Genomic DNA, 25966 nt, shown 5'->3' with positions numbered 1-25966 from the left:
ATGGTGGACATAACATTCACATGTCTGTACAGGTCACAGCAGGGGGTCACTTCTTTTAGACAACCAGTGGACACATGTGGACGATACGCACCACACCATTTACTGCATCATGACAATGGAGGGGCAGATGGCAAAATAAAGAGAAGTGAGTTACACCACCTGGACTCTAGGGGGCGACAGTGAGCAGCAGGCACCTTTAAAAAGTGACAGTGGCTACCAGTTACGTTAAAGGCCGATTCCCAAGGCATACATGGCATAGCGTCTCTTTAATTGCTGACTAAGACCTGCATATGGTGGACATAACATTCACTTGGGCGTCCAGGTCACAGCAGCGGGTCACTCCTTTTAGACAGCCAGTGGGCACATTTGGATGATACGCACCAAACCGTTTACTAGATCATGACAAAGGGGGGGCAAACTAAAGAGTTGTGAGTTACACCATCTGGACTCTAGGGGGCGACGGTGAGCAGCGGGTGCCTTTTAAAAAGTGACAGTGGCCAGAGGTTACATTAAGAGTTGATTTTTAAGGCATACATGGCATAAACACCTCATCCATTACTAAAAATGCTATAAACATTTTTATATGGTGGACATGGCATTCACATGGATGTCCAGGTCACAACAGGGGGTCACTCCTTTTATAGAGCCAGTGGGCACATTTGGATGATACGTGCCAAACCGTTTACTGGATCAAGACCATGGAGGGTGAGTTACACCATTGGCACTCTAGGGGGAGCCAGTGAACAGCAGACAACTTTTAAAAAGTGACAGTGGAGACCAGTTACATTAAGGGCTGATTTCTAAGGCATACATGGCATAGCGTCTCCTTAATCGCCGAACACTCCAAAGACCTGCATATGGCGGATGTAACATTCACATGGGTGTCCAGGTTACAACAGGGGGGTCACTCATTTTAGACTGCCAGTGGGCACCTTTGGACAATACGCACTACACTGTTTGGAGGGGCAAACTAAGGAGAAGTGAGTTACATCATCTGGGCTCTAGGGGGCAACAGTGAGCAGCACGCACCTTTAATGTAAGTTGTAACAACAACCTTTGGGCACATCTGGAGGACTAACACCAAGCTGGTGCCGGGTTCTGGTCTCAGCCTGGGCACTGCAAGGGTCAACGTTCGGACTTATGCCTCACCTGGGCTTTTTCTTCCAGGTATTCACGTTTGCCTCTCGTTTCATTTCATAACAACCGTAAAAGTATGTGCTCATGTCTAATGGACGCGGGTCTCCCCCATCAGCCACCATGAGGGTCTTCCTGTTATTAATAACAAAACATGTAAGTTAAAGAGGCCACATAGCTCATAAATGACACATGCCAAGCCCATTTACTGCACGCTTCTGGTCATTTTTGAAGATTGCTGGGAATTGGAGACCAACTCCAGATGGCTCACAGGCCTATACTGGCCCAGTTTACAGCCACCAGTCAACCTAAGCCACGTGTTTTTAGGGTATGGGTGGAAAAACGTCACACCTGGAAGAAAACGATGTGGCACTCTGGGGCTGTGAGGCAGAAAGGCTAACTGCTGTGCCATCACAAGTTCAAGAAGAATCAGGTAGCCATCTTGTTACCTGCTTATGTCATTGATGGTCGCAATAGGATGATGCCTGTCCCACCAGAATAACATCCTGGAGTATTAATTCATATTGATATGATATAAAGCTTTTTTAAGGAGGGGGGTAGGTCATATAGCGCAGTTTCTGAATGTGGTGGACACCAAGTCCCCATGTCTGGCCAGGTCACAACAGAGGCTCATTTCTTTAAATGGCCTGTTAAGGGAACAACCTTTGGACTCGGTTGGAGGACAAACACCAAACCGTTTACTGGATCAGGACAATGGAGGGTGAGTTACACCATCGGGACTCTGGGGGGTGACAGTGAGCAGCGGGCACCTTTACAAAGTGACAGTGGCTACCAGTTACATTAAGGGCTGATTCCTAAGGCATACATGGCACAGCATCTCTTTAATTACTGAACACACCCCTAAGGCCAGCATATGGTGGACATAACATACACATGGGCATCCAGGTCACAAGCGGGAGTCACTCCTTTTAGACAGCCAGTGGGCACAATCGGAGGATACGCACCAAAACGTTTATTGGATCACGACAATGGAGGGTGAGTTATACCATCTGGACTGTAGGGGGCGAGAGTGAGCAGTGGGTGCCTTTTAAAAAGTGACAGTGGCCAGAGGTTACGTTAGGAGCTGATTTTTAAAGGCATACATGGCATAACCCTCATCCATTGCTAAAAATATTATAAACAGCTTTAAATGGTGAATATGGCATTCACATGGACGTCCAGGTCACAGAGGGGGTTACTCCTTTTAGATTGCCTGTGGGCACATTTGGACGATACGCACCAGACTGTTTACTGCATCAGGAACAATGGAGGGTAAGTTACACCACCTGGACTCTAGGGGGCGACAGTGAGTGCCTTGTAAAAAGTGACAGTGGCTACCAGTTACATTAAGGGCTGATTCCTAAGGCATACATGGCACAGCGTCTCTTTAATTGCCGAACACTCCAAAGACCTGCATATGGTGGACATAACATACATATGGGCGTCCAGGTCACAAGCGGGGGTCACTCCTTTTAGACAGCCAGTGGGCACATTCGGAGGATACGCACCAAACCGCTTACTGGATCCTGACAATGGAGGGTGAGGTATACCATCTGGACTCTAGGGGGTGACAGTGAGTAATGTAAGTTGTGACAACAAGCTTTGGGAACATTGGGAGGACCAACACCAAGCTGGTGGTGGGCTCTCGTCCCAGCCTGGGCACTGCAAGGGTGAATTTTCTGACTTATGCCCCACCTGGGTTTTTTCTCCAGGAAATTAAAGTTGTCCTTTTGTTTCACTTCCTGAGAGCCATATACATATCTGCTGACGTCTAACGGACAAAGGGTCTCCTATGAGGATCTTCTTGTCTTGTTCCAGGTATGCCATTTTAAACCCATATATCAAAAAACGTGTGGCTTAGGTGGACTGGTGTTTCTAAACTGGGCCAATATAGGCCCGTGTCCCATCCAGGGGTGGTCTCTGACCCCCCCAAAGCAATTTTCAAAGTGGACCGAGAGAGCGCAGCAAACGCGTGGAGGGATGTGTCACGTGTGAGCTACGTGGCCTGAATACGTTGTGTTTCTTGTGATTTATGACAGGAAGGCCCTGGCGGCGGCCGATGGGGGAGGCCCGCGTCCACTCAGACGTGAGCACATACTTGTACGGTCATCACAGAGTGAAGTTTTCCTGCTCCAGTCGTGCCAGTCTGAGCTCGCCTGTAACCCGACACGGTGATTATCTCTGGCACTCTGCATTACGTGTGCTCCTCTCATAATTGGCGCTGCGCTGGAAAACAAGACGATTTTGTGTAATTTGACAGCGCGGCGCACTCCTGACAAGGTCAGACTTCACTGCAGATCGGGCGATGATACCGAACCTCAAAGTAACGCGCCTTTTGGCAGTGCCAGCGCTGACACAGATGTTGGTTTGCTGCCTCATCTGATAAGCAGGGCGCTACATTTTTTTTTTTTTTTGGATTCTTCTTTATTATATGATACGGCTGGGAGAAACGGGAAGAATGTAGTGAGCGTGCAGAGAGTGTCACATCATACGTGACACGTGCCAAAGGGGGACACCCAGGGTCACTTGGAGGAGGACCGCACCTATCTACTGGATCTGTCCAGTCATTAAATGGAGGGGTGGGGGTGGCCCAATAGGGGGCACTCTGGAGTGCAAGTAATGGTGAGGTCAAAGTGTATAAAATGAACAAACAAAGTGACTACGAATAGAGAGATGCCAACTCAAATGTGCCACTGCCCACCTGCCACGTTGTTTTGCCTGCCTCTCATGATGGCGGATCGCAGGAATTGTCAGGTAGAGGGGTCCTGTCATCGGATTGGCTGGCCCAGCACTGACTCAACTGTGGACTGGCCAATAGGGGGAGGCGGCTTGATGGCCACGGTCTCCAGGACTCATATTATGGCAGCGGTTCTCAAACTATGGGGCGCGCCCCCGAAGTAACAAAAAAGGGGGCACGAATGTTGCCATATGTGCCGTTATTTCGCTATTCGTAGGAAAATTTTAAACTTGTATCGGTAGCAAAAAATATAGGAATGCATTTAATTAAAAAAATGTTTGGGGGGGGCACGATTAAAACTGTTATGAAAACTCGGGTCACAAATACTTAAAGGTTGAGAAACGCTGTATTATGGGATGTCATCTGCTGTTGAATTCTGCTCTGTCCTTGTCATATTACTGTTGCACTATTGCATTGTATTGAGTATGACTTGTGTTCTCCTCTGTGCATTGTCTTGTATTTGTCCCTTTTTATGACACCCACCTACCTGGAAACTGGGGGTCTCTCTCTTTGAAATGCCTTGCCCGAGGTTTCTTCCATTTTTTTCCCCCTAGTTTGTCTTCTTAGAGAGTCAAGGCTGGGGGGGCTGTCAAGAGGCAGGGTCTGCTTAAGCCCATTGAGACACTTCTTGTGTGATTTTTGGTTACAGAAACATAAATTGTATTGTATTGTGATAACGGAGACCTGCAACACATAAAAATGGGGGAAAGCGGCAGTGGCAGCGTCTTTTGGGAGACCGTAAACCGTTCCACCCCTTTGTACTTGCATTCTTATCTAGCAAGTGAGAAAATAAATTGTCTTATTTTCTTACCTTACATCTGTAAGGACAGGCGGAGTGGTGGCTCTGAGGCTGCGGATCTGCACTGGCAATCAGAAGGTTGCCGGTTCGAATCCCGCAAAACCCAAAAAAGTGACTCTACTTTGCTCGGCCCTTGAACAAGGCCCTGTAATCTGCAGGGAAAAACCTGGGGGTTGATGGCACCATACAAAACTTCACATTCCAGAGGTGTCACCCATCACATGGCTGCACTCGGGTCCTAATCTGGGATCCTGAGTTGATCTGCGGCAATGCGCCGTATCTCTCTCTGTCTTTACATCTGTGTGGCTCTCTTTTGATCCATCTAAACCACGGTGGGCTCGAGCTCTACATGTTATGTTATGAAGTCTCCTCCAGCTCACTCCTTTCATCCTCTCCCCTTCTGTTGGCCTTTCCTACCTCCAGACATTTGAACCCTTGCCATCCAGACTCCACACTCACTGGTCTATGATGGACAGCAGGAACCATTAAGTCCCTGAAAGGTGTCACTTCTGGGGTCTGGAATGTCTTAGAGCAGCGGTTCTCAAAGAGTGATCCGTGGACAATGGTGGTCTGAGCCTGGTGTGCTGACCTAGCCATCAGTATGACGGGCAGCATGGAGACTCGTATAACTAAAGGTCTCTCTGCCCTCACATGCTATCTTGGGGAACTCTTTAAGTATTTCCTGATTCCCCCCTAAGTGTAATGAAAGTCAGTCCATTATTTGGCAGTATAGCACCCCCTGTTGGAAAAAAAGCTACTAACAACTAGCAATGCAAAATCCACAAGGACGTCTTACGGCTCGATTCCTACACGCACCTTACAAAAAACAAATGAAATCCATTCTTTTCAATGAGGGTGGGAACTGAGGTGACCAACACACTGTCCTTAGGGTGACAAAGTGACACGTGACTGAGGTCACCTTCATCAGGCCTCTCCTACCTCCAGACAGCTGAACCCTCACCATCCAGACTCCAGGGTCACTGCTCTGGTGGCCAGAAGGGACTATTAAGTCCTTAAGAGGCGTCACTTCTGGTTCTCAAAGAGTGGTCCGTGGACAATGGTGGTCCGTGGGAATCTGCCTGGTGTGCTGACCTAGCCCTCAGTATGATGGGCAGCATGGAGACTCGTGTGACTAAAGGGGTCTCTCTGGGGCCTCACATGCCATCTTGGGGAACTCTTTATGTATGCCCTGATTCCCCCCTAAGTGTAATGAAAGTCAGGCTCAATCCATTATTTGGCAGCATAGCACCCCCTGTTGGAAAAAAAGCTACTAACAACTAGCAATGCATAATCCACAAGGACGGCTCGATTCCTATGTGCACCTTACAAAAAGCAAATGAAATCCATTCTTTTCAATGAGGGTGGGAACTGAGGTCACCAACACACTGTCCTTAAGGTGACAAAGTGACATGTGACTGAGACTATTTTAGCATCCCATAATAACACGAGGCTACAAGAATCTCAAGACTTCGGATGTGCAGCCTCAAATGGCCGTCTATCCTGCGGGTAAAGATGAAGCACGAGGCTTAACTGGGTCTTCATCACACCCTCTTATAAACTCGTCTAGTTCTGCACCGTCCACAAAGCACGATGAGGTGTCCCCCTAAATCACTGGGCTCTTGTCCATCCCTCGCTAGGAGAGATGACTTTCTTTTCATCCCTCCGACTGCGTGAAGGTTCAGGGGGTCACCACATAACTACAGGAGCAGCTCTGACGTTTGGCCTGCTGACAGCACAAAAATAAAATAAAACAAACAACCGCTAAACACGAGAATGAGCGCCATGCTGAGGGTCCTCCCGAGGGGCCACCGGGACATTCCCCCCCACTCTCCTGACACACAAGTGTCTGAAATGCTGGGCTTGTCGGAGAAACAGAACATTTAAGAGATGCGCCAGAGAATAAGGGGGCTCAGTGGGACGTGTTTGTGATGACGAGGCTGATGGTTTATCTTCACACTCTGTCATTGGACAGACTATTTAGGTGGACCCCTGCCATCTCTGACCCTCATGAGGCCTCAGCTTTACTTCTCCCCATAGCCTGCCTGCCCACCTTGGATCTTTCATTACAATTGTACACATCCAGCATGTGGCATTTAAAGCAACCATTAAAGACTCCAACATGAACATAAAGGTGACAGCATCCGTGACATTTGGAGGGGCAGAAAGCGAGGGAGAGAAAATTCCATCCATGCATCAATTCATCCATCCATCATCCTACCTGCTTAACACAAGTCAGAGTCACAGCGACCAGAGTCTGTCCAGAAGCACCAGGAGAAAGATGGAAACCAACAGTCAACTGAGAAGTACCTTCATACAGATACGTATGCATTTGAAGTGCGCCCCCTACTGGTTATGAACGTCCAAAGTGTACTGTGGTAGCTGTCCACTATGATTTTTAAGAGCAAAGGGGAAAAACAGGAGATGAAGAAAGAAAGAAAAAAAGAAAGAAAGAAAGAAAGAAAGAAGGGATGAGTAAAGGGAGCACAATAAGAAAAAGAAAATGAAAGGAGGAATGAATAAAGGGGGCACAACAGGAAAGAAAGAGAAAATGAAAGGAGGGATGAGTAAAGGGAGCACAATAAGAAAGAAAGAAAATGAAAGGAGGGATGAGTAAAGGGAGCACAATAAGAAAGAAAGAAAGAAAGAAAGAAAGAAAGAAAGAAAGAAAGAAAGAAAGAAAGAAAGAAAGAAAGAAAGCTGGCACAGCTAACTGTCATCCAAATGATAACCAATTATGACCTTAATGTCACAGTAAACGTAACAAAACCTCGACCCGCCTATTATATAAGTCTGATGGTACCGTGTGTCACATGACCCCTGTATTAATATGATAGGAGTGTCTTTGTGTGTTTGTCTGGCCTGCAAATCCACACCACTGAGCCCATCTCGGCTACCCAAATGTAAAGAGGAGGATGAACTTCGTTTTCAAATTTTTTCCTCTTGGAGAAATTGATTAAGTGACTGCACCTGGATTTTATTAGGGAAGAGACCCCTAGGGGGCATTTTTGGGGTTTGGCAAAGGTACTTAAAGTGGCTACCCACTGGGGGTTTGTTTTTTTTTTTTGACTGCTCTTGAACTGGCGCTCCAAGCAGGTTTAGGTCTGGACTTGCATCCAGTTTTGCTCAGACAGACGCTGGCCTCATACAATCTGATCGGAGTAAGTGACATAAAGGGACTGGATATTCATTCTGTGTGTCACAGGGTGAGGAAGGGCACAGCAGGCAGCCAACTCCACCGTGAAAACCAAATCTGCCCGAGAGCTTCACTTTACCAACACGGAATTTGTTTATGGATGGCGCAGAGGAGGGTGGCAACAATGGTGTTCTTGGAAGGAAAAGGCAATCCGCTTAGCCGTCAATTCCCAGAGGTGCTCCTTGAAATAAAGTTGAGCCTGTTAGGTCTCCCTGTCCTTCACTCCTGCTTAGATACAGCTGGCAAGAGAATGGACGAGCTTAGTGGGCCACACAGCTTTTTCTTGTTCTTCAGATTCTTTACTTATTAACGCCTTTTCTGTGCTTTTTGGCAGCAGCACTCAATAAAACTCAGAACTGAGTGAGTGCATCAGTGGACAGGAATATGAATGGAGTGGTCTTCAGTTTGGAAAAAATGGACTTGAATTACTGGGAAACACTCAATGAAGGGAGACATCAAACCTGCTGAATAACAGGCTTTGACACTCAGATAGATAGATAGATAGATAGATAGATAGATAGATAGATAGATAGATAGATAGATAGATAGATAGATAGATAGATAGATAGATAGATAGATAGATAGATAGATAGATATGAAAGGCGCTATATAATAGAGATAGATAGACGAGTTTAGGAGAATAAGAGGCAGTTTCTGTTCTATTCTGTTATTCCAAGCCACACACAGCCGTGAAGCTCTAAGACGGGTGGCACATGAGGGGTCTCAGCACAGGTAAAATCATCAGGAATGCAAATCAAAAACCCAGGGTTGAAGGGTCCGTGCCGTACTTTTATGTAAACTGCACTTGATATCTCAACAGCATTGCCCACCACTCGGCCTGATGCTATTCATTTAAGGGAGCAGACCGTTTCTCCTGACATTGGACAGCTGGCTTATGGAGGATGTGAAGATAACCAAAGAGGCCTGATGCAGGATGTACCTTATTTTTTGATATTTTTTTTATTTGATATATTTTATTAATCCCATTGTGGAAATTGTCTTTTCGCATGACCTTTGGAGGTCAGGGCAGTCAGCCCTTTTTCCTGGAGTTATTGTGGTACGCAGGTCTCAGTCTCAGGTCAGCTCCTTCTAAACTATTCTGTCATCCTGGAAGTCTCTTTAACAACATGTGATTTTTCCAATGAAAATTACAATTTGAAGACATGAAAATCAAATGTGATTCTCCACAGACACTTTTCTCTATGCTTGGAAAATCACAGAATCAAAATCTTATCTTAAATTTTTGACCCCCTCACCAAATTTCCATGAACGCAAAGAAAAGATCAGACCCCATTACACAAACAAGGGCCAAAAGCCAGCAGGCCTTAAGACTTCAGAACGCAGAAGACTTGACCAGAATGGCAGGATGCACAATACTCGAGCACAGAGCTGCCGCCCTCTGATCTCCACTGCCCAATGCCACACGGTCACAGACACTGACAGTCAGCGCTAGAGGACAAATCACAACAGCCACAACGTGACACCATCACACGAGGCAGAAGTACAAGCTGAATAAGATGAAGTTCTGTATGCAAATTTGAAATTGAATCTCAGCTATTGAGTGGGGTGGCACTACAAACAGCATGCCCTGCAGTGGGTGTCCTCATCGAGAGCCCACCATTCACAGGCTGGTATGCTCATTGCTGAATGAACTGAAGGTGTTTCTTTTTGAACCGGCGGCTTATTGTTTAGAGGGGTTTTAATGGCAAACATTTTGCTCAGCAGCAACTCGAGGGGATTGCATTTCAATTGGAGACCACGCTTCTCTGTGCCATGTAATCAAATGGCCAACCAAAGGCGGGGCAAGGGACATCAAAGAATGGGGAAAGGGGCTTTCCCACCACGAGGGTGTCCAACCAGCACTAAAGAAAGTGGAGGACGAGCTGATGAGGCCGTCTCATTGAATGGCTGGGAGCTGGCAATCTAGAAGACAAATTGGCCACGGAAGTCAATGAAAGTTGCCCACAGTAACAGCTGGTTGTCACAGGTGGGGGGTATGAATACAAAGCTACCAAGGAACCAAGCTTGGTGACACTGACAGCGGTTTCACGATATTCAGCATTTAGTTGAAAACGCTAACAACCCACAGCTTGAAAATGTAACCGCATGGCCTATAATAAGATATCTAATAAATAAAAAGAGCTTTAGATAGCGTCACATAAGAGTAAACCTGTTCAGCGAGACCTAAAGCACCACTTCAGTTATCACAATCACACAAAGTATGGACAGAAACGTTTAGAAGTGGACCGCCCCTTACCTCAAATGTTGACACTCCTTGCCCCACCTTTCAAAGCTGATTGGTCATTAGACGTATATAAACGAAAGACCCGTGTGTGTGTGTGTGTGTAGGAAGCTGTCTGCTCTGCTCACGCTCAACCACAGCCACTAGATGGCTTATGCATGCACCTCACGCCTCACTACCAAAGGCCCGTCTGCAGCAAACGCCGCTGTGCAACAACAACGCGGTGCTAAAGGGGCACAAGGGTGAAACGTGGGGGCAAAACGGCCACGACTCAGCAGCGGAGGCCAAGACTTGAACCTTTCACTCAACACGCTGTCTGTCTGTAGCCTGGCAGAGCAGCCCTGTTGGGGTCACTGGGTGCCACAAGAGAGACGAGCTCCCTGCTGTGATGGACTTCCGTATGACTTCCATCGGGCAATGGCCCTGGCACTGGAAGTACTCCTGAGTCCTTAATAAAAGGACTTGGCAAAGGTGAGTCAGGGCTGGGAGGAAGAAGGGCAACACTCGACTGGAGGAGGGCAGTGAGGTGGGAAGAGTCGCAAGGAGAGAGAATTTGCGGATATTGGAGAGAGAATCCTGTGTTTTGTGTTCTTGCAACTGTGGAAAGGATATTAGTGAATAAACAAAACTTTATTTCAACCCGGGAATACGCCAGTGTGATGGAAACTGGGGCATCCACACACACTGTGAGTCTCGGGCCACATCTCCCTGTATGCCCTGCTGGCTTACCACTGGGCACCAATATCCAAGGCTGCTGCCATCTAGCGTGCGGGGGGAGTAAAAAACTCCCAGTGATATTTTTATCTTTCCATGGGCTGTCCGTCCATCCCTTCCAGCTCTGCTCCATTTCTTCTAACCCGGCCGGGATGCCCATCTATCCGTCCGGGCAAGGAACCATCTCCTTTCCTGGCCGGGATGCCCAGTGTCCTCTACCACGTGTAGGTTGTCACACACGTGTGAATAGGAGGCAGCTGAAGGGCTTGGAGAAGAATGGTAACACATCTGCCCAGGGGGTGGCGGGGTGCACTGACGCTCTTTCTAAGTTCCCTGCAGACCTTTCCCGGGAAATCCCACCAGGAGCCACTGCCTTGACTCGGGACACGCCACTTCCGGCCCCGGCCCCGAGGACGACATCACTTCCACCAGACTTCCTATAAAGCCTCACTCCCTTCCCCTGGAATTCAGTTCTGTTTTGGACTCTGTCTTGTAAACTTGACTCAAACTTACACATTTACTTTTTGCAGCCAGGATACAGAATTATATGGGTGGCTGCCCCAAACCTTGCCATGTCTCATGTCTCTTCTTATCACAAGGTATAAAATGGCACCCACTGGCTCAAGAGTCGCCTCAGCTTAGGAGTTTTCAAAGAGATTATCGTTTATTGAGCTTCGTAAAATGTTTTCTCCACTCTGTGCAGACTGTTGTCAGACCAGAGCACCCAACAGGAGGCGCTCTTCTACCGTCGTCACTCCCTCACACACACACACACCTGCACAGCCATTCAAGAATGTGACGGTGGCGCGCGTGCGACTCCATTCCTGCCCGTCTCGCATGTTTTTTGGGGGCCCAGTCTCCGAGAACAGACGGCTCTCATGGATACTGTTATTAAGGGCCAGAGAATCCTCCCCATCCGACAAGATATTACTTGAAATGGCGCGCGGCGGATCGGGCGAGTCACAGACGAGGCACGCACATTTGGCTCAGGGTTGAGGAACCAGAAAAAGATCCTTCTTAATCAGTACCTGTCACAGCAATGACTTTTCTGTCTCTTCACCGTGTGTGGCAAGTGAGAAACTGGAGAAAAAAATAAATAAATACATTTGTAAATAAAATCAGGAGGGAAAGTGTCCCCCCAGCATGCACTTATAGAAGCCCCTGCTAAGTACACTTCTGTCTGGGGGAGTCTTAAGAGCGAGTCTTCTCCGTCTGCTAATGCCAACCCCGCACTCGGTCAGGGCAATCACGTAAACCGAACGGGACTAAAGCAATGCCCCCTGCAATTTACCTTGACCGGGACCCTCAAAGGACAGAAAAGGATGGGGGAAACCACTTTAAGTAACAGGCGATCAAATGGGGGACACCCAGTCAGCGGTCCAGATGGCTTCTGCACTCAGCCGGAATTCAATTGTTCATACGCTTCAGCACTTGGTAGGAATGTCGGATTTTGGTTCTGCTGAATCCTTCAGACTGCCTGCCACGGCTTTCTGTGGGGGGATTGGGGGGGGGGAGTGTTGGGGCAAACGTCCAATTCTTGGCTACAGCAAACCGTAACAGTAGAGAATGCGCTTAGCACAACCGTACACTCGCCTGAGCATGGCTCCTGGAAAGGAAGAAGAAGACAAAGTCGTAGCGAACCGCCTGACCACCGGCTGGCCTCGGAGAAAGGGAGCACTGGAGCTCTCCGAGTGGGCTTTGAGTCTCCGCTCGCTCGTCGTACAGAAACATCTCCATCTACCTGCTTAGGAGACGCTACGATCCAAAGTGACTAACAAAGGAGGTCAACATAACCGAGTCGACACCAGTCTGAGGGACAGTTTGGGAACAAGTGTGACAGGACAAGGTGACAAAAGAGGATCACCACAAGTGAAGAAAATGCTAACGAGTTACAAAAACCTAAAAACTAACATCAGTTACACAGGAAATCACCACAGAAGGGGGGCTCCAAATATTTCTTAAAAACTCATTGAGGAGGCCAGAACTTCAAATGGAGGTGGGCAAATCGTTCCACCAGCCAGGAGCTATAAATGCAAACACTGTGGACTGGGTATTGATGCCACGCAGAGGTACCATTCACGAGAAGATCTGAGCGGTCGAGAAGGAGCATAAGACCCTCACAAGGGTCTCCATATAAATGGCGGGGAAGACCCACCAACCGATCTGTAAGCAAGAATCATGGATTAGAATTCTCTATGTGCTGCCACAGGGAGCCAAGATGGTGATCTGAAAAGAAGGGTGTCATGTGCCCACCTCGGCTGGATAAACCTCATCTGCAGGGGCTTGGTGACAAATGACAGTACACCTGCCAGCAGAGAGAGCCGCACTAGTCCAGATGTGACAGGGCCAATGCCAGGACCAGGAGCTGTGCTGCTTATAATGATAGATAGATAGATAGATAGATAGATAGATAGATAGATAGATAGATAGATAGATAGATAGATAGATAGATAGATAGATAGATAGATAGATAGATAGATAGATAGATAGATAGATAGATAGATAGATAGATAGGAATGGTGAAAGGCACTATACAATAGATAGATAGATAGATAGATAGATAGATAGATAGATAGATAGATAGATAGATAGATAGATAGATAGATAGATAGATAGATAGATAGATAGATAGATAGGAATGGTGAAAGGCACTATACGATAGATAGATAGATAGATAGATAGATAGATAGATAGATAGATAGATAGATAGATAGATAGATAGATAGATAGATAGATAGATAGATATGAAAGGCACTATATAACAGACATGCACATGGACTGATAGAGGGCGCCATATGATCGATGGCCAAGCGGTGAGCACATCTGAGTGACATGAGAGCCTATTTGTGTGAAAGGCACTATATCAGTGACACAGAGCCGCCCGTCCGTCCTGATTTGTACCCTAGTGCTGTTTCACTGACAATGGGGGGCTCATCTTATGCTCCACTGAAGTGTTGCCTGTGCAGAGCAAAGCCGGTGGGTTCCTCCCAGACTCGGGGTTAACGGAACAAAGCCTGATTGAAAGACCCATCATTTTCCAACTTCAAACGACACAAGTCTCAAAGAATGCTGCCTTTGTTTAACATTTAGTGCCTGACAGGCAGAGGCTTTAGTTTAGAAATGGTTGATCAAATCCTCTGCGAGGCCAAACCCAATCCCGTTGACTCTCGGAAACTCGCCCTGCGGCTGTTGTGCAGACACAATCCACTTCACAAATCTTTGCCGGTTTTTGCTTTGACTTTATTATGGGGGTTTGAACTGAGCCCAATATGCCACAGGCAAATTTTAAAACAAGGGTGAGGGGGGTGGTGGTGGGAGGGATTGCAGTGGGGGGAGGGTGGGAGTGTAATATATGGATAAATAAAACCATAAAAAATTAAATTATCCAGCTTTCAGTTTATGGTTTCTGCGGAAATACAATTTATGCTATTTCACACCCCTGGCAACCCCAGCAACATTCCTGCTTTACATAAATTGAAAGATCCCAACTGACAAAAAGTTTTCCAGCTCTGAGATGTTTTGGAAGGGGTAGGCCGCTTATTACTCAGCTCTCTTTCATTTTTCATTTTTTATTTTAATTCTTTTTGATGCTTCATGACATCCACTGATCCATTTATCGTTTTTTTTCTCAACCAACTGTCCAGCTGAGAAGAAGTGATGCCAGTGCTGGTAGCTTTAGGCACAAGGCAGGATAGAACGCTGGGCATGTGGTCAGTCCACCACAGGGTGCAGAATAACACACTGGGCACTCAATGACACCTCAGGGTCTCCATTGTATCTAGTCTGTGCCTCTTTGGGACGTGGAAGGAAAAACCAAACAGGTGGGGGAAGAGGACATGCAGGCCTGACCTGGTCGACAGAGCTGGGGGACAGCAGTGCCACTCTTTACGTACAAAATGAAAAGTAACGTGTGACAAAGTTTAGTGCGGTAAGTAATTAGAAGATAATTCATCTTACAGAGCCGCCAATCAGTATGAAGACAAACAGATTAAGGAGACATCTTGCTTATTACTGACACGAGTGGCGGCTCAGAAATCCCACCATCCGGTCCTGTGTTTGCCACTTAATCAATTTCAGTTGTTTAAGAGTTCCCTGCCGCTGGATAACAAATGCCTCTATCTATCTATCTATCTATCTATCTATCTATCTATCTATTTATCCCTGCCAACTATGCTAAAATATCTATCTACCTATCAATTCATTATATAGTGCCTTTCACACTATCTACCTACCTATCTGTCTACCTGTCTATTCATTATATAAGGCCGTTCACACTATCTATCTATCTAATCCTGCCAACTATGCTAAAATATCTATCCATCTACCTATCTATCTATCCATCATATAGTGCCTTTCAAATCAATGCACTGTCAAGCATGTCTCACCAGTTGTGGTCCAACTAAAAGATGACGGATGTCACGCTGCCATTAACTGAATTTCTGTTTTCTTTAGAATGGAGGAAAATTTGTCAGATGACCGCCGACATCACTTCCTGGCAGAACACCGCACACCGCTCAGCTCCGCCCCTTTCACTTTCTCTGCTCCTAAAGCCCACAACACAGGACGTTTGGCGAGTGTCACGTTGGACCTTCTTCTGACCACACAGCATCACTGCAGAGATGATTTTCTTGGTGACCAAAGAGCCAACTTCACGTCAGTCTTGCCGCATTTTGATTATCTTGCCAATTCACCGTGGTACCCTGTAGTTTCTGTTTCTCTTGTATTCATTCACAATATCTGTCTTACAGTTCGTTAAAATTCCTTAATGCGTCTCGTGTCTCCTGCAAGTGCTACCATTCTCACATAGACGAAGAGCCATTCAAGACTGCCTGTCAAGATGGCTGCCAGGGGACGTCCCTCTGTACCCACGTCAGATTCTTCCACCTAGTGGCAGTGCCCCTGCCCGTACATCGGTGCCAGGATGAAGATATCTGGCTAGATCAACATGAAGCAACAGTGGATTTTGATTTTTTTTTCCTCTAAATATTGAGAAGGTAAAGATTACAATTTTCCAAAATAAACAGCTAAACGGTAGAAAGTGTAGTCAGGCAACAGTGAGTACTGAGGCTTAATGCGACCCAAGTGCCAACGCCAACTGGGTGCCAACTCAAGCACAGTGAGCAGCAAGGCCAAGTAAAGCTTTCATTTTGGTGTACACCCAAGTGTCAAAAGTGCTTTTGATTGTAAAGAGTGTAAAAAGTGCTCGAGTTTTGTGATGTGCAACAATCAAAGTTCCAGCGGCACTGATGTGGAGACTCGCCGTTACTGTCAGTTGGTAACGAGAACATGGAGCAGTGCGCCAGAAGGAAACAGTCGACGTCTTACAAGGTTCACATTTCTCAAGCCGGTATAAACGCAAAACACAGCTGCAATTACTATAAACACTGCTTTTAGCTTAGTGCACGGGAAAAGATTAACTGAAGCACAATAGCAAGTCGGCAATCACACAGCTCGTCATGAGAGAACGGAGATTTCGTAACTGAACATTTGAGCCACTTTCTCTTTTCAGAATTGCACCACGCAGGCTGACTAAGTGGCAAACAGCTGGAGAAAGGCTTTAATTAAAGGGAAAGGAGATCCTTGCCTTGGGAACACAGGCGCTCTAGTGCTCTGGTATAACGTCACTTACTCCATCTAAAGCGTCTTTCACAAGGCGTAGACATACAGCGCTGTACCCACCATTTACTAGACCTGCTTAATCCTGAGCAGAGTCATGGGGGGCCGGAGCCCCTACCAGCAGACACAGGGCACAAGGCAGGAACAACACCTGGACAGGGCGCCAGTCCATCGCAGAGGAGCACACAGACACACACATCTTAAACACACACACACACGGGCCAGTCGAGCCTCACCAATCCACGCAACCTACATGTCTTTGGGCTATGGGAGGAAACCCAAGCAGACACGCAGGGAACAGTCAAACTCCACATAGGGAGGACCTGGGATATGAACCCTGGTCACCACTGTGCCACCATGCTGCCCAAGGGATATAGAGTTATACATAATATAATGTGTATAAACTCATATTTATATGTTTCTTTATCCACCTTAATAAAAGGACAAGTGTCTGTGTGTCTATCTGGTTGCTATGTCTCTGTCATTCCAACAGATGGTGCATCACAAACATTTGTAGTAATAAAATGTATTCCATTTGTCACTCCAACAGATGGCGCATTAGGAACATTAACACTACTTTTACGAATTCTATACCAAATGGCATATAACAGAAACACATGCATTGCACATGTCACTCCAACAGATTGCACATTGCAAACATTTGCAGTAATAAATTGCAACACATTTGTTATTCAATCAGATGCCACATCACAAACATTTTTAACAATGGATTTTTTTCGAATGCAAAATGCAAGTTTATTTCTACAATCATTACAGGATCATTCCAATAGATGGGGCAATAACGCCTAAACATTCAGGACATTTTGGAATCACAAATTAATAGCCATATATTAATACTAGATGACCTACCCTTCTAAGACGTGTTGAAATTTAAGAAATCAACGCAGACCTCAGCATTAACGTTTGCACTGCTCCATGTATTGGAATGTAGTTTGTAATGTATGTAAAGTAGTAATAAAATGCAGTGCTTTTGCCATTCCAACAGATGGCGAATCACAAACCTTTGTCGTAATAAAATGCATGCATTTGTCTTTCCAAAAGATGGCACACCTCATATATCTGAAGCAATTAAATACACTACTATACACATTACTGATGCACCATCTGTTAGAATGACAAATACAGTGCATATGTCTCTATTACATGAAGTTTAGATAGATAGATAGATAGATAGATAGATAGATAGATAGATAGATAGATAGATAGATAGATAGATAGATAGATAGATAGATAGATAGATAGATAGATAGATAGATATTAGTCCCCAAGGGGAAGTTTGTCTTATGACGTGCCATCTGTTGGAATGACAAATGCAACCCATTTTATTCCTATAAATGCTTATGATGCACCATTTGTTGGAATGACAGAGATATAGCAACCACACAGACATGTCTCCTTTTATTAATTAATTATATTATATTATATTATATTATATTCTGTCAGAACATGCTATTGGTTCCATAAACCTAAACTGGAATAAATCAAAAACTGATGGATACATATAACATAGAATTTATTAATCCATTTTCTAGACCTCTTTCTACTTTTTAGACTGGAATGCCAGTCTATATCAGGGCAGAGTTGGTGAGGCCAGGGGGCACTTACCCTGTGTGGATCCCAATACCACAGTACAGTAACACGGACACTGTGCTCTAAAAACTGGTCTCATCCTCAGGACAGACAGACAGATAGACAGATGGAGGGTTTCTTAATGTTCTTATTAAGTGGTAAACAAAGGCTTTTTACAGAAGCCATTTAAATACATGAATACATAAATAGAAAGATAAATAAATACACACACACACACACACACTCAAGATGTAAAACTGAGGTCCTGACTCTCTGTGGTCCTATGAGATCCCTGGCTGTCTTTCCTAAAGAGTAGGGTGTACCCTGATACTCTGCCTCAACTGGCCAACATGACCTGGTCATTCTGACCCCGTAATTATCCTCTGTCCCTTATTGCCTAACTATCTCTGTCACTTCTTCACCACCTAATAGCCAAAGTGTGGTGAGCATACTGGCGTAAAAATGGCTGCCGTTGCATTGTATAGGTGGAGGGGGTCACGCTGGTGGCTCCCCGCTCTCTGTGTGTAAATTGTTTTTAGAGTCTAGAGTGCTATGTAAGTGTAATTAACTTCATTCATAGTCACACAAGCACACTCCCACTCACACGGGGCCAGTTCAGAGTTGCCAGTTTGGCTAACATTCACATCTTTGATTATTAAACTCCATTGTCTGGACAAAACCCACACAATGGCTTCTGAGTGCTCTTCAGTGTGCCACCCTCTAAGTGTGTACTACTGTATATACAGCACATGAAAGGAATGGAAGGTACTTCGATATGCAGACGCGCAGATTCATCTTCATATAAATATGTTATGCAGGCGTCCGTTCTCTGCACACAGAGACGCACACATAGGCATTGGGTTTGTGTTTAGGATCGTCTCTTGATTCACTCCATATATATTTCATAAAGTACACTTGCTGTCCGACTATATGTGCTATGGGAATTAATCAAACCAGTTATGGTAAATCATGCATGAATAGCTGATCGAGTTTCAGCTTTTATAGTTACAAAAGTGCAAATGAGAGCCAGGAGTTACCACGTTGGCTTCATATTTTCATGTCTCTCATGTTCTCATCATTCCTGCATGTTAATTTGCTTCACTGCTCAGCCAAAAATAGAGCCGCTCAAGCTCTTCTATGCTGCTTTGAGTAGAGGCCATGACCTCTGGCCCCAGTTGTGCCTTGGGGATCTCTGCAATGACGTTTGAGACTCGGGCAATGCTGACTCATCCAAATATACTGGTCATTGCTTGCAGACTGTGGCAGTTTGTCTGATACCTCCATTTTTTAACTTCAGGAAAACAGGAGACAGTAGAATTGTTGAGCTGGACACCTCATGTGAGAAAACCCGGTCAAGGTGTGCCACAGTGTGAAGCAGTAGTGGCAGGAAGCGGAGTAATAGTTTGAGCAAAAGGAGGACACAGACATTTCATATCAGTGACATCCAATACAGTGACATCCCTAATCTGCTGTGCAGAAAGGCTGCTTTGAATGATGGGCTGCATGGAAGCTTTTCTGACTGCAACACACTTTACACCGAGACAAGAAAGAGAGAAGAGGAAACACACAGCAGCTGTACTGAAAAATAACGTGACACCTGACATGTAAGGGAAAGGGTTAAACCACAACAGCCTAGGACCCTGTCCCTTTGGGAAACACAATCCCACCCAGTGTGGGGACAACACCTTTAGGTGGGCAATCGAGTAACTCAATCACAGTTTCTATGGGTTTGTGTATCATATAGTGCCTCACATATCTATCTATCTATCTATCTATCAATCATATTGTGCCTTTCATATTCATCTATCGTATAGCGTCTTTCATATCTATCTGTCTATCTATCATATAGTGTCTATCTATCTATCATATAGTGTCTTTCATATCTATTTGTCTATCTATCTATCATAGTGTCTTTCATATCTATCTATCATATTGAGCCTTTCATATCTGTCTATCTATCTATCTTATTGTGCCTTTCATATTCATCTATCATATAGTGTCTTTCATATCTATCAATCTATCTATCATATTGTACCTTTCATATTCATCTATCATATAGTGTCTTTCATATCTATCTATCTATCTTGCATATAACATAGACATACACATTACATCTGTCACTGCACACCATTTTACAGGTGTGTCTTGGCCAAATTCCGGTTAAGCAATTAAATATGACTCTGCAGCTAACTTTTGTTTTGTCTGTTTGTTTAGAATGGAGGATGAGAAAACTCCGGAGGACTGCTTAGGTCATGTCTGGTACTTGCGTAGTCCTGCCCCTCAGTGATATGGAATCCGAAGGCTGCTGGAAGTCAAAGTTCACTCAAAGATCATCTTCTGAGGCACCTTTGAAGATCCTACCTTCTCACGGTGTGGGATGGATGACTGGTACAAAATAATTAAAGATGCACTTTGTTAGAGGCACACAAAGACCAAGAGAGTGGATGTCACATCTGCTCTCCTGGCCTGGCAGGCCACTTCTAAGCAAGGCAGATGGCCTCATGGTAAACCTAATGTTGGGAACCCTAAGGTTAAAAAATAAGCCTCGAAGCCCAAATCCTAAAACTAATCAGTTGAGAGAGTTGGGTATCCTTATAGCTTGAAATAGCTCAGGGTGATAATCCATCTACAGTGAAAAAGATCTAATACAGAAAAGTTGGATAGTAAAACCAACAAGACCCCAGAAAAGAGCAAGGACAAGGGAAAGATAAGGGAATTACAGAACAAAGTGGAGAGCTCATTCACTTCACAGAAGAAGTGGGAGTCATTAAAGGGCATCCAATTGGATCTCCTGAGCTTAAAAATGGAAAAGCCTAACCCTAACCTCAACCCTCATTCCTTGTGTTCTCTATTCATTTACATTATCTATCTATCTATTTATCTATCTATCTATCTATCTAAACTTCATGTAATAGAGACATATGCACTGTATTTGTCATTCTAACAGATGGTACATGCTATCTATCTATCACATAGTGCCTTTCATATCTATCTATCATTTAACGTGTGAGGGATGGCCCATGTCCTTACTCAGCCAGGACACCCTCAGAATGGAAGGACCAGGTGAGAATGTGTGCACAGGGCATTGTCTCCCCTAGCGCACTAGCTGGCAGCTCTCCTGAGTTACAGCAGTGCCTCACATTCCCACAGGGCAGCATGGGACGTGGACTTCAATAACTCAGCCCTGTTTGGTTCCATGGATGCTGCAGGAACTGGGGAGCCCTACTACATGGGGTATGGAAGACCGGGGGTACTCCCTGATGGAAGATAAAAGGAGCTGCCTGCCTCACAGGCAGAGTTGGGATGAAGGTGGACAAGGCTTGTGAGGAGGAGGAGGAGGAGTGGAGGAAGCAGTGAAATCTATCTATCTATCTATTTATTAATGTTATTAATGTTCACTATTTTCCAATTCAGTTTTAATAGAAGCAGCAGCCTTTCCAGGCACCAGTGCCGTCTCTATAGAAGATGGCGGCCCATTTTACGGCCTATATAGAATGCACATCTCATACAGTTGAATAAAAGGTCACAAAAGCAATCCACCGACATGTCCAGGTTCCTGCCCAGAAGCCCAGCTGACCTGACCACTGGTGGAGAGGAGCTGCCCTTTCCCATCCTGATGAACGTTCAAAGTGATTTTGTTTGACGGCTTTGAGTGTTTTTTTCTTTTTTTGTTTCCTCCAAGTATAGTAAATAAAAACCTAAACCACTGAGTGGATTGCTGCAGCTTGCATCATTTCTTTCAAATTCTGGGAAAACGACATCAACCGGCTTCATTTGTATGCTTCGCCAGTCCACATTTTAAGTGACAAAACACTGAAAGTTGAAATAGTAGCTGAGTAGCCCTCGTGATAGAAAAGGGTGAAAGACGTTATACACAGGGGCCCTGCTGACCCCACGTCCCGGTCTCCACCGGCACCAGTTCAGGAAGTCACACAGAAGGGTCTCGCGTCGTCGCGGCAGCGCTACGCTGTCATGCCTCAAGTTATAAAGCGGCTGTCCTGTGCATACGCTGCAAGGCACAAAACGAGAGGCACCCCACTGTTTCTTTTATGACAGCTATGACAAAATAACCTGTGCTCTCATTATGTTATATGCAAACAATGATAAAGGGGAATGTATGGAGGTGTCATGTTTAGCAATCAAGAAGCAAACCTTTGACATGAAGCTGCAAGTGGATAATAAAGCTCCCTGGCTCACAACAAATGACACCTCACTTAATTTGCTGTGCAATGTTCATGTAATTAGATAAATTTGGCGCCGGCAACGAAAAAGACAGCCAGATCAAGGTCTTGATGAATTAGGGGTCTTCTGTCAAGATCAAATCACATTAATCAGCGAGCCAAAGCACAGTGACAGAATTTTTCCCCTACTTCCAGCCTTTTTTTTGATGAATAGCCTCGTTCATGCCTTGCGCCGGGTATGTATCAGCTTTGAATCTGTGAATTTAAATGGAACAGCCAGATTTTGAACAAATGTTATGGATCACCTCGGTGCATTCATTTGAATGACTGCTTTCTAATATATAGATGCACAATGGGCACCTATCCCTCCTGGGCATAGCGGGTGATGTTACCGGCTCCAGGTTTGATTGTCAACTGTGCTGTCTTTTGTGTGAAGTGTGCAAGTTCTCCACGAGTTCATGACTTTCCTCCAGGCTTTCCCACAATCCAATCATTGCTCGGTTAGATTACTTTCTGATTCCACTTTTTCCATTTGTGACTCACTAGGAGCTGGCAGGCATCTTGTGGGTGTTGGCTATTATAAGAAATTAACAACAGATGGCCCACCAGACCTCTAGAGGGCACACTCACAGCCACGGCCACATTTACACAGAAGAACCCATGTGGTCAATTAACCTGACATGGAGATCTTCTTGATGTAGAAGACCCCAGAAAAAACCCCCACAAGGATAAAGAAAGAAGATAGAAGTCATGTGCCACGAATGAGGGCACCAGGCATTGAAGCCAAGAGACAAGAATGCTAACTGCCACACCTTTCCATTGACGGACTTTGTAGGTTCACATTATTATTTTTATTATTAATATTTACCTGGCTCTGAAACCTTTACCCAAGTTGCTTAGGATACAACTGGTTCCACTTCTTTTGTTTTTCCAGATTGAACACAGGAAGGTGAAGTGACTTGCTCAAGGTCACCCAGTGTCAGTAGTGAGATCTGAATCCAGAACTTCAGGGTTTGTTGTTCAAAGTCATAACCGCTGAGCCACACTGCCAGCCTGACTTCATCCATTATGGTGTTAGAGGAAGGCACCAGACATAAGGTAAAGAATCAAAGTGGGCACCAAAGGGCTCCAATGAGACAGCCATCTGCTTTTAGAGCTCACTGTGCCCACTTAACAGCAACAGTCAGTCACAATTGTCAAGGACACTCTTTGTGAAGTCTACAGTAGTATTCTGTTCTATTCTCAAATCCACTTCAGCCATTTCAGGGTCACAGGGTATTGTATTTTGCTATATTATATTACTGCATAACATTGTCAAATCTATTTCAGGAACATGAGGGTATTACATGATATTCTCCATCCATTTTCTAAACCCCCTTTACCCTGAGCAGTGATCCTGATAATCAACTCTACGCTGATATTGTATGAGTGAGGAAGAACGTGTGCAGGAGTGTTCATTTGGTATGTCATCTGTGGTTGACTGCTGCCACCCCTATAATTTAAAATGTAGGTTTAGGACATGGGTGGCTACAATTCTATTCTGATCTATTCTAGGCCAATAAGCTTCACAAAACTCAGCAATCCTCTCTGCCTAAGTTCTCCAAGCAACATCGAGTCCAAGTTTGAGGGGTCTCTAAACCTTAGTTTAAGACCCCTGGTCTTCATTTCTGGTCTTTGGTTCTGTGTGGTGAAAAACGTTTGTAACATTTCTTAGAAGAGGCCTTTCAACTTGAGTTCTTTGTCAAGAATAAGGAGACACATTATAAAGTAATAGCTGGGATCCACAGCACTAATTCCACACATAATTATGATCAATTTCATTATGTTAGCTCTTAATCTTTATTTACTTAAACCCCTTCAGTGTTTCCACAGCATATTATATAATATTGTATTGCATTGTACTCTATTATATCATATTAAAAATGTCATTTTCTAACCTTTAGGGGGCTGGAGCCTACCCCAGGGTGCAAAGCAGGAAGAATCCCTGGACAAGGCGCCAGTCCATCACAGCGTCAACACACTAATGCACTGCGTGCACACACACACACACACACACACACACACACACACACACACACAGCCAAACCACCTGACCTGCATGTCGTGGACAGTTGGAGGAAAACCAACACAGACACAGAGAGAACATGCAAACTCCATGTTGGAACGACCCGGGACGTGAACCCGGGTCTAATTAATGCTACCACTGCGCCACCATGTCACCCTAATAGTATATTATATTCTTCTTGTTTTTCGGCTGCTCCCGTTAGGGGTTGCCACAGTGGATCATCTTTTTCCATATTTTTCTGTCCTCTGCATCTTGTTCTGTTACATCCATCACCTGCATGTCCTCTCTCACCACATCCATAAATAAATAAATATTATATTATATTATCCATCCATTATCCAACCCGCTATATCCTAACACAGGGTCACGGGGGTCTGCTGGAGCCAATCCCAGCCAACACATGGTGCAAGGCAAACAAACCCCGGGCAGGGTGCCAGCCCACCACAGGGCACACACACCAAGCACACACTAGGGGACAATTTAAAATCGCCAATGCCCCTAACCTGCATGTCTTTGGACTGTGGGAGAAAACCGGAGCACCCGGAGGAAACCCACGCAGACATGGGGAGAACATGCAAACTCCACGCAGGGAGGACCCGGGAAGCAAACCCGGGTCTCCTAACTGCGAGGCAGCAGTGCTACCCACTGCGCTACCGTATTATACCCGCCGACCCATATTATATTATATTATCCATCCATCCATTCATTATCCAACCCGCTATATCCTAAGTACACAGTCATGGGGGTCTGCTGGAGTCAATCCCAGCCAACACAGGGCACAAAGCAGGAAACAAACCCCGGGCAGGGTGCCAGCCCACCACAGGGCACACACACCAAGCACACATTAGGGATAATTTAGAATCGCCAGTCCACCCAACCTGCATGTCTTTGGACTGTGGGAGGAAACCGGAGTACCCAGCGGAAACCCACACAGACACGGGGAGAACATGCAAACTCCATGCAGGGCGAACCCGGGTCTCCTAACTGCGATGCGGCAGCGCCACCGTGCTGCCATATTATATTATAATATATTATATTCCCAACAAAGCTCATCAGTCCTCTTCACTTAGCTTCTCCATTGGGTCAGATTTTGGAGGGCCCCTAAATCTTACTGCCCACCCGTCTTTCTGGTTTCTTCTTCCATGTCAATGCGGTTCTTTGTGTGATGAAAACACTTCCCTTACATTTGGGTGAATTTCCCTCGATGCGTTTCCATTTGTGTCTTCATATTCTTGATTATAAAGTACTAGCTGGGATCCACTGTACTAATTCCCTTCCCAATTTAGAGCAATTCCATGATGTCATCTCTTAATCTTTTTTGTTTGCGTAAACTCAAAAGGTTAATAAACTCCTTCAATATTTCCCGATCACCTCAGAGAAAAGTCAAGCAAAATGACCCCTTTTAATGGCTAACTAAAAAGATTACAATATGCAAGCTGTCGAAGGCAACTCAGACCCCTTCTTCAGGCATAAGATGTACTCAAAATCAAAATTTACATCTTGCCTGAAGAAGGGGCCTGAGTTGCCTTCAACAGCTTGCATATTGTAATCTTTTTAGTTAGCCATTAAAAGGGGTCATTTTCCTTGACTTTTCTCTACATTCATAATGGCTAACACGGTACAACACCCTCGTACTCCTGATCACCTTATAAATTAGATTCTGCTTGATGAACTGCTCACTAGTTTAGGGTGACT

General features: G+C 45.3%; 2 protein-coding genes across 3 annotated transcripts in view; one reads left to right on the top strand and one right to left on the bottom strand.

Annotated features, from left to right (window-relative positions):
* clasp1a (cytoplasmic linker associated protein 1a) overlaps positions 1–25966 on the top strand; it is a 991009-nt gene that overhangs the window by 646641 nt on the left and 318402 nt on the right. The gene's annotated exons all lie outside the window — the stretch shown is intronic.
* Positions 1–25966, bottom strand: part of gli2a (GLI family zinc finger 2a) — a 256466-nt gene that overhangs the window by 66464 nt on the left and 164036 nt on the right. The window lies entirely within an intron of this gene.

This window comes from Erpetoichthys calabaricus, chromosome 8 (genome assembly GCF_900747795.2).
Source record: "Erpetoichthys calabaricus chromosome 8, fErpCal1.3, whole genome shotgun sequence".
Lineage (NCBI taxonomy): Eukaryota > Metazoa > Chordata > Cladistia > Polypteriformes > Polypteridae > Erpetoichthys > Erpetoichthys calabaricus.
This window is presented reverse-complemented; position numbering and strand designations above follow the sequence as displayed.